Genomic DNA, 17,330 nt, shown 5'->3' with positions numbered 1-17,330 from the left:
AAGTATCTTGTGAATGTCATAACGTTTATGACATTATAAAGATTATGTCAAATTTAGGTCACTGCATGGTCAAGAAAAGGGAAAAATGCATTATTGGCCAAGAGTGCTAGTACACGATGAAAGCCTATTACTATTAGTTCACTTACACTGCATGTACAAGAAATGCGGTTCAATTGGCCTGCTGAGGAAATCACCGAAGCATTTCAAAGCACATTGTACATGGTGATATCGTGGAAATGCGCTTTCTAAATATTCATATTTATTATTCACTATTTATTATGGTTAAATAAGACATATTGTTTGAAATTATTTACATTACTTAACATTTATTTTCATCAATTAAACCTCAATATTTGTTATATCGAATGCATTCACCCTGATTTTTTTTTTATAACGGTGTCTGTAAAGTTTTTCCAGACTTGCGACATTTTAAAGAAATATGAGCGCCCGTAAGAGGCAGTACAGGAAAACAGTTTTAAAAAAAGGTTTAGATCTTGCTCTCATTGCATGTACAAAAGAAAAAAGAAAGAGAACAAAAACATAAGAGTAAGAGTAAAACATCGCGAACTGCACCATAAATCAGAAGTATGTGGATCCAAGCCTAGGTAGTCTGAAACTGCTATAAGTTTAACACTGACACTAAGAATGCAAAAGGGATACATTAAGAAAATGGTTGCAAAATAAGCATTTTATCAACAACAAAAAACTAACGATAATTACATAGTCTTTGAGAGATGATATACAAGAAAAAAAATATTTCTCAAAAATATAAATCCATATGTTTCCTTCTCTACGAAAGACCCAGTCGAAACCAAATGGCATCAGTCCAAAACAAAGACATCTTCACATAGAAGGGGGAAATGAGTGAGGGGTTCGAATAGAAAGGCTGTTGAAGACATTGCCTGCCTACGGGGTTTAACACCCCCCCCCCTCCCTTTAGGGAAATTTCACCCACCCAACATGATATTTGTTTTGAGTTTTTAAAGTCAATCATAAAAAAGCATACAATTTCTGTAAAATAAATAAATAAAATAAATAAAATAAAATGAGAAATGAATTAAGAAGCTATTCAATATCAACTCTCTCTCTCTCTCTCTCTCTCTCTCTCTCTCTCTCTCTCTCTCTCTCTCTCTCTCTCTCTCTCTCTCTCTCTCTCTCTCTCTTATTTATCTATCTATATATATATTTATATATATATATATATATATATATATATCTGTATTTCTTAAAACGGCTGTAGTTTAATTTTTTTTTCTTCTTATGGACGGATTGGGGCGTATATTTCAAAAGAGAACATGGTATAGTTACATCAGAGTAAAAAACTAGCTCAGTGCCAATTTCTTCCGGGTCAAACCCTAAATCTATTTGGACTAACAATAGATACAATACATCTCAAATCCCAAGAATGACTTCTAGCTTAAACACACACGCAAACAACCACAAATTATGGTGCAACTCGGATTTCCCCCGGTTTATGGTGCCTGTTGACGCACCTGTTGGTAGTTGGAGATAGCACCTGAAGTGTCTGGCTATACGTGATACAGGTGTTAATGACCATTTATCGATGCGAGGGTTTATGATGATAAAGTAATTGCGTATACCATATTACTGCATATTGACAGAACGCTTTTTTTTTTCAATTCAATCAGATTTTCTTTGCAATTCCAAAGATCGATGAATTAAAGTTAGCATGATTAATGTCGAAAGATCTTCGAGAGGTAGGATGGCCAAGTGGTCTTATTGTGTGACACTCGGCTTTTGACCCTTGGGTGCCTGATTCGAGTCCCACTTTCGGCCAAGCAAAGTTGAGTCATTGGTTGTAAAAAAGTTCGTTACTCCCATTCTTTCAACGCGCTTAGGCGAAAATTGCTTGCTTGATTGATATAGGTGTTGTCTTTGTCGAAAAAAAAAATAAAATTGTGTGTTAGCGCCTCATAGGGGTCAAGTCTTGCCTTCATGTTAATCGTTGCTGCTGGCTTGGAACTCCTTGTAAAGCGTCTGAGTAGATTTGGATATTTACTCTCTAAACAATGTAACTGTTTTGTTTAGTTGGTTGTTTTTTTTGTTTGTTTTTTTTGTTTTTTGTTTATTAGTTTATTTGTTTATCTTTTGTTGTTGTTCTTTTTTTTATGCTTTTTCTTTTTGGTTGGTTGGTTTAATTTTTTTTTCTTTTTGTTTGTTTTTTTTTTTTGTTTTGTTTTTTTTTTGGGGGGGGAGTTTTTTGTTTGTTTGTTTTTGTCGGGTTTTTTGCGGGTTCTTTTTTGTGGGGGTTAAGTTTTATTCACTGTCTTTTGTTTGTTTGTGCCTGTGCATAATATAGATGCCGTGCGCTTGGCTAAGAAATTCATTATTCGTAATATTGCCATCTGGAAATATAATGGACTAACACACAAAACTATGTGTAAACTTAAACGTTTATAGTCCGGTTATAGATAGAACAAAGTTGACGTCACTCGTGTCTTTGTTATTGTTTATTTTTTTGTTTTCCATCCGCTTTTATGAGTAATTCTCCCCGTATTAACCAGGCTATAAACGTTTAAGGTTACACATATTTTTGTTTGTTGGTCCGTTATACTTCCGGATGGCAATGGTGTGAGCTTCTTAGCCAAACGCATACTATCTATAGATTCCGAGTCAGATGATAACTACCTGGAACTATGAACACAGATAAAATTATCAACCAATAAGGGCTGTGTTACTTATAAGCTTTAAAAGAAATTTACAATTGTGGAAGACAAAATAAATGCTTATAAAAATGGACAATGGGCAAAACCCCGCGAAGTGCCAGTTCTGAGAGGGTTTGTTTTTTTTTTGTTTTTTTTTTTTTGTCAAAATGAGTTATTTTAATCTATCTTGAAGGACTAATTTTCAGGCCAAAATTATAAATGCGTGTTTTTCCAGAGTATGAAATAATAGTATCCCATAGCGTTCAATTCCTCATGTACAGATACATGCATTTTTTAAAAATTATTTACTCCGTTTTTTCTGGGGTTGCTTTCTTTCCTTATTTTTTAAATATTTTTTTAAGGTCAATATCCCTTTACCTATTTAACAGATGGAGATAAATCTACTAAGCTGGTAAAGTGACGACAAACATTGGGTGTCTCCCATTCCTGAGGTTTAAAATAAAAAAAATAAAAAAGATACATGCATTCCCAATAAAGAGATTATACGACATTAACTTTATTTTAATTTCTCGAGGATTGATAGGTCAATTTGGCATAGCAAGCCAAGCCTCAGTTGAATCCTTGGTATGAAATTGGATGCAAAATCTAAAGAAGAAAAATCAATTTATATTGGTAATAAACTCGTATCTATAATCACAGCAATGAATCCTCTTTTTTCACAAAAAATATACTATTGTTATGAAGCACCCTTGAAAACTATGTCAACATGTTCCATATTCTACCATTCTCTGACAAGCATGTTTTAAGATCTTTCTAATATTAAAAAAAATTATAATAATTTAAAAAGCACCAAAAATAAAACGTTGACGTCAAGAAGTGTTAGTTTTGAGGCCGTTTGACCAGTTAGGAGTCCATCTTAATAAATCGATATTTGAACCAAACGTTTTCTGACAAATTAATGAAAATAAAATGCGTTTTGTCCCAGTAGGCCAGCGTCACCACATTAAGTGTAGACTTGAAATTGCCTGTAAGCCAATTCTAGACAGTTATTGGTGCAATTCTGTGGGCCATTTTGATTTAAGGCCCCTTCAATTTATCGCGAACGATCAACCAATCTGGTTAAATTTCATGATCTAGTTGATGAAAATAACGGGTCCAAGCTCCTTTATCTATTTTCAAAATCAATCAAAGACTTTAAGTTCCAGCACAATGATCGATCTTTATCGCTCATTGAATAGGTCGATGAGTTCTCTCTAAACGTAGTACATAATTCGCGTTAATAATATAATTCGAAATCTTAATAGAATTGAGAACGATTAAGAACATCGTGAAGTCTGAAGAGTGCTATAAATTTGGGAGCCTTCGTTGTCTCGAATAATAGGAACTGGGCATGTTTTACCACCTTATTAAATTCACGTTATTAGTTTTCTCAATTGACTTATCCTATTGAACAATATATGATACTAATCTATGCTGTAAACCCTTTATTGCCCAATCAATGACGATAATGACACCTCTTTCAGTTTGTAAACCTTACCTCCCGTGGTTTATGCCGGTAAAACAATTATAGCATTGTTGAGATTTCAAAGAAATCTGTCATTATAAAACCAAATAGCTTACACTTCAAAATAAAATGTTGATGAAATTGTATAATAAAACTTGTTATTTTTATTGAACTGAATGACATTCAATAAAAAGACATCCTGCTTTCCAGATACCCAAATTATGTTAACGAATTTAGAATCTTGAAATAAAAGTGGTTTTATTTCATTTGTCAGAGACATAGATTTATATCGTGTATTAAGAAGGAGGGTTGGGAAGTTTTGCAATTTTCCTTATGGTTTCAAAGATATTTAACTTAGAAGCTCAATATTTGGTATAAACACTTTCTAATCAATCGGATTTGGTGAGACCAAATTTCTTTTTTGTCTTACGGCGTGGCCAAGAACCTCGGTCAAAACAAAAAAAAATGAAAATGGCTGCACCAACAGATATTCAATTCAAGCATCGTGTTGTTATTGAATTTCTGAATGCTGAAGGCTGTTCACCCATTGAAGTCCATACCCGTCTGGCAATGGGTAAGGTTTTGTGGATCACGGAGATGACCGGATCGAAACAAAATTTCAAGATCAAACTCGTTGCGGGAGGCCCCGAAGTACCTCAAACTTCAGTAATCAAACTGAAGTCCAAAACATGATTCTGGCAAGTCGACGTGTCAGACACAATGACGCTGCGAAAGAAGTTGGAATTTCAAAGGAAAGGGTATACCACATCGGGACAGTGATCTTTGGGTACATGAAACTGTCTGCCAAGTGGCTTCCACGAATGTTGACAAGTGACATGAAAAAAAAATAATAAATCAGAAACGTAAGTGGAGCAGGCACTTATGTTGATAATAACAAGAAATGAAGTGAGTAGGAAAATGCCAGAAGACAATAGACAAAAAAGCAACGCAAAAATTTGATCCTGACTCTTGAAAAGGTATTAGGACGAATGTGATGCTTTTGTTCAGCAAATAGTCACTGGAGACGAGTCATGGGTCCACCATTATGGCACAGAAAGCAAACGCCATTCAATGGAATACCGACACAAGAACTCTCCTTGTCCAAAAAAAAAAAAGTTCAAAGTTGTAGCACCGGGTGGAAAAGTGCTGCTCACGATTTTCAGAGACTTTGAAATTTTTGTTCATATCGACTTTTTGAAACAGGCCAAAAAAAATGGAAATCAAATCAATATGTTGCAGCGCTGGAAAAACTGAGAGCCCGATTTAAAAGAGTGCGACCCCAGAAAAATGCGATAATGCAACACGATAACGTTCGATCCTACACAAGCTAACAGACTCAAACCGCACTGAGGAAAACGGATTTCTCCACGTTGCCACATCCACCCTACAGTCCCGTCCAAACACCTTCAGAATTCTTCATAAATATTCTCTGAATTGAAGGAGTGTCTCAAAGGAAACCACTATGAAAGGAACACAGACGTGAAGGCTTTTGTCCAATCTCGATGTAGATAGAAATTTCGAAAAATTAAATAAGCAATCTGAATTGTTTAACAAATTACTCCTTAAAACGAGGGAGTAATTACGAAAATTGCAAAACTTTTCAGCCCACCCTCGTACAAAGAGATGTTCGATGGTCATATTTTTGCGTGCACAATTGCAAATGAAGACAGTTGGGATGCCAAAATGTATGACTTTGCAAAAACTTTCTTCTTTCCTGTCTTCTAAACCTTACAGTCGCTTTATTTATTTAAAAGTAAGAGTTGTTTTATCAATATTGTGATTAGGTACATAGTACCATAAAAAAAAAGTTGGTAAATTCCATTTCCGGCCCGATAGACTTATGATTATCTATTCTAATTTCATTTTTTTTTTTTTGGTATAGTATAATATAGCCCAGAGCTATATATTAACACTTGAAAAAGTCATACTTTCGTGATTTAAATAGAAAATATGAATATTAAAATACTTGGATTCATTTTCGATTACGGGCGTTTCCGAGTGGCATCTTCTATAATTGCCTCACTTTTACATTACAGCATACATTTTTACCGACGTGCACTTATTTGCAGGTCCAATTATCCCAATTCATTATGGACACAATATTGTAATGGAAATCTTTAAAAAAATGACGCAAAATATTGTCCAATACAACAATGTTAAACTAGGCACATAATTTCGTTTGAATATCAGACCTGCATATATAAACACGTTGATTATTACTATTATTGCATGTGTTATTCTACTCCCTCGTATAATAACGTGTGATGATATCAAGTTTACAATAATAATTTGTGTCGTCAGATCATCAAGCGTTAGATTTCACTAAAATTAGATTTAAAAAGAAAAAAGATCCCAGGTTTGAGGGTTATTGAAATAATCGAGTTTTCTGGCCAACTTTTGAAATATGTTTCTTTCAATAGTACGGCAGTTAACTGGTTGAAGTCATGGGGGGATTCTGGGCCATCCCAACATAATACTGTTTTGAGACACTGTCACATTTTGAATTGAATTATTTTCTTAGAATCTGTAGTTATTGTTTGTTTGATTATTTTTTATTTATTTATTTATTGGTTTAATTTTAATCATTCAATTTTTGTTCACTTTGGGATTTTGTTGTTTGTTTTTTTGTTGTTTTTTTTTTTTTTGTTTAATGAGGATTTTTTTTCTTGGGGAAGGCGAGGGGGGGGGGCTATTGGGTTTTCATTTGTATATGCTTTTTGTTTGTTTTCTTTTTTTTTTTATCTTCTTCTTATAACATTTTCCCCTTCGTCTATGAAAACTATTCTACCAGGTACATACATGTTAAAATGTTACTATATTTGGTAATAGAAGTATGTAGCTTTTTTGCATGTAATGATAATTTGTCCTGAAATTAATAACTTATTGTTGATGTAAATGTAAATTACGTTTCGATCGATCGGTCACTTTGCTATTAAAGATTTTTTAAACTGGTCCATATACAATATATAATAGAAGGATGTAGCTTTTTGCATGTAATGATATGCCCTGAAATTAATAACTTATTGTTGATGTAAATTACGCTTCGATCGATTGGTCACTTTGCTATCAAGAGTACTTAAAGATTTTAAAACTGGTCCATATGCATTATATTATTATATGGCATTAAATAGCAATCTATGTCAAAAACCCGACAAGATCTGGATTGAACATGTCCAGTGTTGACTCAAGCTCCAGTCAAGATCGTTTTATCGCCTCTGCGTGATCAAGTCTCGGTAAGCGGTAAGTCTCGTTAAGTCCAGTTAAGAACGGGATTCTCCGGTAATTTATTGTCATGTAGACCTTCTTCACAATCTAATCGTCTATTACCCCTTTCTCTCTGCGTTGAGTTGCTATCAGTATCAGAAATCTGTAATAGAACAATTTTTAGATTAGCCAATTTTAGTAGCATGTGGGCGAAGTATAGGGAATTAACTTAACCCCCTTCTTGCCAATCAAAGTAAAATCGTCAAATTCGTTACGATCGGCGTGTATATATATATATATATATATAATATATATATATATATATATATATATATATATATATATATATATATATATATATATATATATATATGCAGGGTTGACAACCGACCCCACTTATGGGCCTAGTTTTACATTGTTGTAATGGACAATATTTTGCGTCAATTTTTTGAGATTTCCATTACAAGAATGAGCCCATAAGGAATTGGGTTATCAGACCTGCAAATAAGTGCACGTCGGTTACGATGTAACCAACAATATTTTATGCTTTTTGATTTATTTTGTACATTACAAAATATAAATAAAATTTCTTTGGTATAACTATTAAAGCTTAACACTGTGTTATAGAGCTCATTTTGTATAGTAATATATTATGTATAGAATGTACTTGTTGCTTTTCTATTTCAGTAAGAAATGTCCATTTTATGTTTGGTGGGTGAGAAGTTTTGGTGAAATAATTCTGAAAATGTATGGTAAAGAGAGAGTTAATTGATGCTATGGGTTTTTAGTAAAACTCACCTGTTTGCCCACCAGATAAATCGTTCTACATTAACTATGTGTATTTTTTTAATTAAATGTTCATAGTCTGATTGAAATCATTCAATTTAGTGAGAACTATCTTCCAACAAGCAGTCTTTAAAAAAATCAAAGAGCTAAGTGATGTCAACTTAATTCATTATCGAGTCAATAACTATTTACGCCCAAGGCTATCATTCTTCTTCTTCTTCTTCGTTCCTCTGATGGACATCTATGGCTGCAGTCCGATATCTGCTATGAAGTCTGTGGTCCGCTTTAGGTCGCTATCAGATTTGAGCGAACAACTCACAGAATAATATTGTAGATTGAAACAAAACTGGTCTATAGATGGAACGGAATTGACGTCACTTAGCTCTTTCTTATTGATTTTTGACAGCCATCTTGGGTTATTAATTCTAACTTTGTTTTTTTTGTTTTTTTTCTGTAAGTTGATATGATTGATTTGGTCATCAGAACTGGTGAGAATTTAACACATTACTTTAATAGACCTTTTTAGTCTTAATTTTAACTCACAAAGTTTTGTGAATAAATCACGCAAAATCAACAATACCCATTCGTGTCCGTGACAAATATGATTGATTGTCTATTTTCTCTACCAGATTAACATTGATATCAAATTTTTTATTAAGAAAAACTCTATTTTTTCTCACTTAAACAGTTAACTACCATTCTCTCGAAAAACACGTATAAAAAAATTTGGCCAGAAAATTAGTTTTTCAAATATCGATCGATTTAAATGACCGCCATCTTTGGGAGATTTGACATTTTGAGCACCACTTTTTTTCAAAACTTGACACTGTCGAAAATAAGGATAATACTAATATAATATTAGGGGACTGTCAAAAAATAGGGTAAAATAATTGTATGACATTTGGTGCACCAAAATATCGATGGATTTGACTCGTTGATTTTAAAAAAATGGCTGTTGATTACTTGATCGCAGCTCAATGAATTGTGACCGTAAACTGTGTAAAGACAGTATTTGTTAACTCTTTCCTTTCCAAACATTTTCAATGTTTTTACCAAAACGTCATGCCTTCCAACACTAAAATTAATTTATTAAAACTCAAAGCTAAGAGCGTGCTAAACATAATTTTGTTCTACAAAATTCAAAATAACATTAAGTTTAAACTATACAAAGATTGTTCTTCAAATGTTGTGTTTACATAAAAATTATGTGTAAGTAATATGTTCACTGTGACGATTTTCCTGTCGTTGGTAAGGAGAGGGTTAAACGTGTACTTAAAGTACAAATTACAAATCACGACAACTAAAATACAGGCAATAGATGAAAGCTCAATCCTTATGACAATTTCTTCATATTACTTTGAATGGCATGAGCATAACTAACAAATAATAAGAATTAATTCAGGCATTCTATTGCGGTAAAAATGAGGCTTCCAAAATACATTCAGTCGATCTGTAACATTTTACTGCCAACAACAACTCTGTAAAAAAACAAAAAAACAATTGCCGGTGCTGGAATTCACCAATGATTATACCTGCCATTTAATTTTACATTTTAACAGCATTCATCTTTAAAACATTAAACCTCTCTAATGCGACCTCTAAGCATACGACACTTCAAAGCTTGTTAACCCTCTCCTTATCAAGTATCGGAAAATCGTCACATTCGTTACGATACAACCAACATTTTTCTTATTCAAATTTCTTTTGTACATCATAAAATTTAAAGAAAATGAACAGTGTGAAGTGTACAGCATGTTTTGATAAAGAAATTATGTATGGCAAGAACTTTACTGCTATTGTGTTTGAGTGGTAAAAAATCTAATTTTGTTTTAGTTGGGTGTAAAGTTTTGGGGAAAATCCTGAAAATGGCTGGTAAGGAGAGAGTTAAAACGGAAAACGGAAATGTTTAAGTTTTTTTTTTTCCAAAATATTCTGAGTGCTTCAGTATCTGCCATGTATATCGACAGCGGATTAAAAGAGTGAAATAATCGAAATAATTATCGATACTAGAGATGGGGAGGAGGGGGGGGGGTAATGCTCTAAATGTCACACGGAGGCTTTCCTGGAAAAAAACTGTGCTCCAATTGTCATATGGCGGCTTTCTTTGATCTAAAATAATGCTCCAAATGTCATACACCCTAATCTTTGGCAAATACTCTCAAACCTGGGACCTCGCGAAGTAGGAAAAGAAATGAATGAATGATAAACATCTAAACATATCAATCGACTATTCAACGAATAACGCTATAGGGTGGAAACGAAAAGAGAAAGTTAAATATGAATTCCAAGAGAAATGAATGTTCGAAAATTTTTTTTTAAAAAATAGAATAGATAAAGTTAGTTCGACAATTTGGTCAAGAGATTAGAGAAACCACAAGGACCGCGAAACCAAAGGCGTCAAAAGCCCCAAGGGGATTAACACAGTCAAGAAATCCACCAGCAGCTTGTTACGACTTTATCATAATCAATAAGTTTTGATCTCTCTCTCTCTCTCTCTCTCTCTCTCTCTCTCTCTCTCTCTCTCTCTCTCTCTCTCTCTCTATCTATCTATCTATCTATCTATCTATCTATCTATCTCTCTCTCTCTCTCTCTCCCTCTATCAATATATCCCGCTCTCTTTTCTTTCTCTGCTCTCACTCTCTCTCTCTTCTCTCTCTCTCACACACACACACACACACACACGCTCTCTCTTCTCTTTTCTCTCTCTCCCTCTCTCTCTCTCTCTCTCTCTCTCCCTCTCCCTCTCCCTCTATCAATATATCCCTCTCTCTTTTCTTTCTCTGCTCTCACTCTCTCTCTCTCTCTTCTCTTCTCTCTCTCTCTCTCTCTCTCTCTCTCTCTCTCTCTCTCTCTCTCTCTCTCTCTCTCTTACACACATGCGCCTTCTTGCCTCCTCTGTGTAATATGTAACCTATTGTCTTAAACAGAACAATGTGTGGTTAAACCAGACGTCGAGAAGGGTTTTCCAAAGTAAATGATCTAAATGTGAAATTTTAGCATCTGTCATTTTTACAAGTTATTTTCATTTTATTCGATAAAACAAACAAAAAACTTAAATATCATTTCTTTAAACCAGAAATTTTAATGCTTGGTGTGTAATCCTAGTGTTATCATAGAAGAATGTTGAGGCTATCATCGACAGACAAGGATACAACGAGAAATTGCTGGCAAAGGTGAGAAAAAGAAGAATACTGATACGAGGGAAGTGACGTCAAGACTTTTGAAGCCTATAGATAGATCGAAGTTGACATCACTCAGGTCTTTGTTATTGTTTTTTTTTTCTTCTTTTGTCATCCACGTTTATGAGTAATTCTCAATTAACTGTATTATCCAGGCTATAAAAGTTCATGGTTACACATGGTTTTGTGCGTTGGTCCGTTATACTTCGGATGGCAATGTTGTGAGTTTCTTAGTCAAGGGAATATTATCTATAGAAAAGTTGGTAACATCGAAGGAAGGAGAGCTAGAGGAAGACAGAGAATGACATTACATTCGAATAACCTAAGAATGGCCAAAAGTGGTTTTAAAAGCAACACAGGCTGCATGCGCATCGCAGAGGATCTTGATACGTGGAGACTGTTGTTCACCGGTGCCCCGCGCGAGAATGACTCTACCAAAAAAAAAGACTCTAGAGTTAAATTGGCGTACGCGAGGCACACTCTAGAGTTAGTCTCGCGGCCGCCAATTTAACTCTAGTCTTTTTTTGAAACCATCCTAAAATTTTACTTTTCCTTATTACCGACAAAATATATATATTTTTTTTTTAATTAAAAAAACAACAGCTTCACAAAGTAAGAGATAAATTCACAGTATTTCCAAAAACATTTATTTTTAAATCTAGTGCTGACACGGTAGTTTCGGTGTACCACGCGAGAATGACTCTACCAAAAAAAAAGACTCTAGAGTTGAAATGGCGTACGCGAGGCATACTCTAGAGTCTGTCTCGCGTACGCCAATTTAACTCTAGAGTCTTTTTGGCGATAGTCATTCTGGCGTACTTGACCGGCAACGTGCTCAAGAGCCAACTATGATAGATTATGATGTAAATCACCCCTCAGGCCTACTACCGTTTTGAGTCAGAAGGTCACACATTGTGCTTATTGTTTCAGATTAACGCTATTCTTAGCTAACTAAGATAAGTTTTCATAAGGGATTAGCGATACTTTGATGTCGCTACTTATGTAAACAAGAAATTAATTAATGTCTCAAAATTGAAAGTGAAAATCACTTCTATTGTGAAGGGATCACGAAATAGGTGTGATGTAGTTGATCATTTTTACTCATTGTTAATTGTTTGTTTATCTTCGAATCGTTTCATATCACTCACGGCAGTGTATGGGCCAACTCAAAATCAAGTTAAATGAATTCAGATTGCTAAAAAAAAGAAGAATCATTTCTTATTTGTCTTCTTCCTTTCTTTTCTTTCTATTTCTTTTTTGTTTTTTGTTTTGTGGGTTTTTTTTTTGTTTTTTTTTTTTTTGTTGCTTTTTTTTTTTAAATCTAAATATAACGGATATAGTATTAGTTTTGGGAGATCCTTTTTATTTTCCTTGCAAGTCATCTCTTTGTTATACTAGAATCTTTTCTTTTTTCTTTGTTTGTTTGTTTGTTTGATTGTTTGTTTTTTTAGTATCTTGTTTTTATAAGCATTTGAGTGGATTCTTCCTGGTGAGATCCTGTGCTTGTCTTGATGAAACTTTTAGGTGATTCAAACTAAGTACACACCACACCGATGGTGTGCTTTTGGAATCTGCATATCTGTTCCATTCCCTTTGTCTTATAATATAGACTTTTCTCTTGTGCTTTTAATAAATCTAGACTTTTTAAACTATCCCATTTTCTGTATTTAACTGGCTCTGAAATGACCTAAATGTGTTGTAATCGCTGTAAAAAACCCTTAAAACAAACAGAAACAAAACAAAATACGATCATTTAGATAATGGCCTGTCCATTTTTACTTTTTTTTTTAATTGAGCTTTTACAAGTGCAATAGCCACTAAACGTGCTCAAAACGCTTTACAAAGGGTCCCTGACCAACAGCAACACGCAACATAAGGAACGAGCCGGGAGGCGATAGTACATTTTTTTTCCGACAGAGACAACGCTGTTAACGGCCAAGTACTTATTTTACACCTGAGTCCGGTGAGAGATCACAATTTTCAGTATCCATTTCACCCCGTCATAATAGACAGCAAGTGGAAGGGAACATAACCAAGCACATCGTACAGTCGTCTGAATGTAAACAAATGACACTTAGTACAAAACTAAGCAAACTACACGGTATTCCCATGATATGGGTTGAGTAGAATAATTATTAGTTTTACACACTTGATAAATCGTACCCATTTATCAACGTGTAACCTTTTACGTTTAAAGTCTGACTGAGAGATCACGTGAGAACTAATCAGACAAGTAGCGGTCTGGCAACAATAACAGACTGATGTCAATTTGGTTCATTTTATTGTTTATAAACAAAAAAAAAAATGAACTTTTATATACCGCAACATCCCCTAAACGTGCTCAAAAAGCTTTACAAGGGGTCCCTCACCAACAGCAACACGTAACATGTAGAACGAGAAACTATATATTTTTTATCCCGACAGAGAGAACGCTGTTAACGACCAGGTACTCATTTTACACCTGAATACGGTGAGAGAATATGAGTAAAGAGCTTTTTCCAAGGACTCAACTATGCGCCGACGGAGGCTCGAACGTTCGAGCCTCGACGCATAGTATGACATCGCTTTCGGATAGGAGGGTCTTGGGTTCGAGCCTTGCTCGGCGCATAGTTGAGTCCTTGGAAAAGACTCTTTATTTACAGTCTCTCACCGTACTCAGGTGTAAAATAAGTACCTGGCCGTTAACAGCGTTGTCTCTGTCGGAAAAAAATGTACTATCGCTTCACAGGCTCGTTCTATATGTTACGTGTTGCTGTTGGTCAGGGATCCTTTGTAAAGCGCTTTGAGCACGTTAAGTGGATATTGCGCTGGTAAAAGCTCAACTTTGTTTTTAAAAAAAGTAAAAATGGACAGGCCATTTTTCAACTGCACCTCAGAAATCAAAAAGGAAAAGAGCAGCCATTCGAAGAGGCCTTTTGTTTCCTTTCTTAACGCATTTTTTATTGCTTGTATGCTTCTCAAGGGAGGGAAGGAGGGAAAGGGGGGGGGGGGGGGGGGGAATTGAGGAGAGGAGGGTGTTGTCTTGTTTGTTTTGCTTTGTTGTTTTTATTCATTTTTATTTTTTTTATTTTTTTTGTCATTGTTGTTTTCTGGGTTGTTGTTTTTTTTTGTTTTGTTTTGTTTTTCTTTTTTTTTTTTTGCTTTGTTGTTGTTTTGTTGTGTTTTGTTTTGTGTATGTGGATGTCTGTGTCTATGTGTGTGTGTGTGTGTGTGTGTGTTTCTTGAGAATGAATGCATTTGACATCACTCATTATTGTTTTGAGACCCCAAGTTGTATAATATTAGTTCTCATTAAATTCCACCAGTCAGGTTTCAAACGTTTGAAGTTGCACATAGTTTTGTGTATTTACACGATTGATCTGGAGGGCAGTAAAAAATAAATGGTGAGAATGTAACTTAAACGACTACTATCAATATTAACATTGTTCTCTCTGTGTTTGTTCATAAATTTCTAATATATGCTTAAACTGTTTGATCAGACAAACATCGACTAAAAAAAGGTTGTAATAGTTACAATGATTAATTAGGCCGTGTTGTCGTATTGTTGACACATTTATTTATTTAATTGTTTAATTCAAACAGTAAACTCGGTTTATTATTAGATGGTAGAGTTAGATTATAATGAGTAGTGCCTGATTCAAATTTAATTTTCATGTCTACAACGTAGTGTCTTCATTACAGCTTCATTGATGCTATGCGTTTATTCAAAAAGTTCACAACATTGCCAGAGGATACATAAAGTACCAAAAGACAAAACTATGTATCACCTTGGTCAGTGTTGGGCTGTAAGCTGCGGTTGCTCCACAATACGCTTCAACAGTCACTTCCCTCGTAATGACGCATGGTAACTTAGTAACTGGCTCTAAACTATCGAAATAATGGAGGACGCCCTTATGAAATATTTCTTCGACGAGCATAAAAGCGTATCCAGGGGGGAAAAAAACAGTATAAATCTGATCATGTTTTGACTTTTACACATTCTGATCGCAAGACATATGAAAAGTTCTAGTCAGCATGAAGAAGAGAAAGTACCGATTTTCTAGGTTCTTGGCCGCCGTTGCTGAGCGACGTGACATCATACTATAGAATCCAATTTCCTGAGTAGTTATCACTGTATTAACATTTTAACACTGTGATAGGCAGAATCAAAAAAAAAAAAAAACATGTTAAGAACTTGCCTATCATCCAAAGCGATCAATTCTACAGATCCTAATTATCACTCATAATTTTGATTAAACGTATAGTTATTTGCCGGTCGGGTAACCTAAATCTTCAAGGGCTCATTGTTGTAATAGAAAAGCTCTCTTATCAACACTCCATTACAACAATGAAAAGAAAAAAAGCCTCAAATTTGCGTTGGATTATAAAACCTGCAGCTGAGTGCACCGAAGTTACTTACTGATTAATCTGGAAAAAAAAACATACATAGTATGCGCTTGGCTAAGAAGCTCACAACATTGCCATCCGGAAGTATAACTGACCAAGACACAAAACTCTGTATAACCATGAACTTTAATATATAGATAGTTCAAAGTTGACGTCACTCAGGTCTTTGTTATTGTTTTTTCGCCATCCGCGTTTATGAGTAATTCTCACTAAACTGTATTAACCTGACTATAAACGATCATTGGATACAATACACAGTTTTGTGTGTTGATCCGTTATACTTCCGGATGGCAATGTTATGAGCTTCTTAGCCAAGTGCATACTATCTATAGTCTAAATGAAAGAAAAGGCCTTTTTTTCAGTATGCGGATGAATTGTATGTTTACTTTTCATGTTTACAAATGGATTACATCATATTCTATCTATCACGTTGAATATCAATCTGGGTCACATCGAACATTACACTGACATGAAATATATTATATTAATCATATGATTTTCATGATTTGTTCTCGGAAAATTATATGCACTTTCAATTGATGGAGTGTGTAAGATAAGACAATGTGTAATATATTGATTCTTTATGTGTAATCAAATTGTGTTTGGTGTGATTTTTCAATTAAGGCTACACAGGTTGGTGATAACGCTAGATTTTAATCAACTTTATCGACACCGCCACTGCCATCATAAATACTACCACCTATTAGCGCATCATCATCATCATCATCATCATCATCATCATCATCATCATCATCATCATCATCATCATCATCATTATCTTCTCATTATTATTATTATTATTATTATTATTATTATTATTATTATTATTATTATTATTATTATTATTATTATTATTATTATTATTATTATTATTATTATTATTATTATTATTATCATTATTATTATTAGTAATTATTATCATTATTGTTAATATATTATTATTATTATTATTATTATTATTATTATTATTATTATTATTATTATTATTATTATTATATTAATATTATTATTATTATTATTATCATTATTATTACTATTATTAAAACCTAAAAGATCGTGATAACGGCAGAACTCGTCTTGGACTATCTATATTCAAAAATATGTTAAAACTTATGACGGTCATGATCAAGAGAAAGATGATCACACGTACTATTGATGCCATGTGTTTAGGTAAAATACTCATAACATCCGCTAGTCGGATATAACGTACAAACACAAAACTTTGTGTAACCTTAAACGTTATAGTCTGATTGATAGCGTTATTTAGTGAGAATATAATTAAAATGGCTGTCTAAAAACAACAACAAAGAGCTGCGTGACGTCAATTTCGTACTTTCTATAGAGAACGAGATAGGCGGAGTTAAATTCAGTGATCATAAACCTCAATATGTCTTCTTAGTTTTGAGAGCTCCGCCCACATACTTCACCACCCCCCCCCCCCCCCCCCCCCCCAAACCTTCCTTCCCGCCCACAGATTATGTCTCTCTCTATCTCTTTAATCTATTTCACAACCCCGCCCAAGTCAATCCACTCTTACTAAACCAAATCACTTATGGTGTGTATTATCAAGGTTTTCAACTTTTCCTTTCACATAACATGCATTATATTATTTATGTGTTAAGACCATACAAAGTTGATGTATG

The sequence above is a fragment of the Berghia stephanieae genome, chromosome 8 (assembly GCF_034508935.2).
Source record: "Berghia stephanieae isolate SIO BIC M18660-M18661 chromosome 8, UCSD_Bste_1.3, whole genome shotgun sequence".
Classification (NCBI taxonomy): Eukaryota; Metazoa; Mollusca; class Gastropoda; order Nudibranchia; family Aeolidiidae; genus Berghia; species Berghia stephanieae.
Note: the sequence above shows the minus strand (reverse complement) of the source record.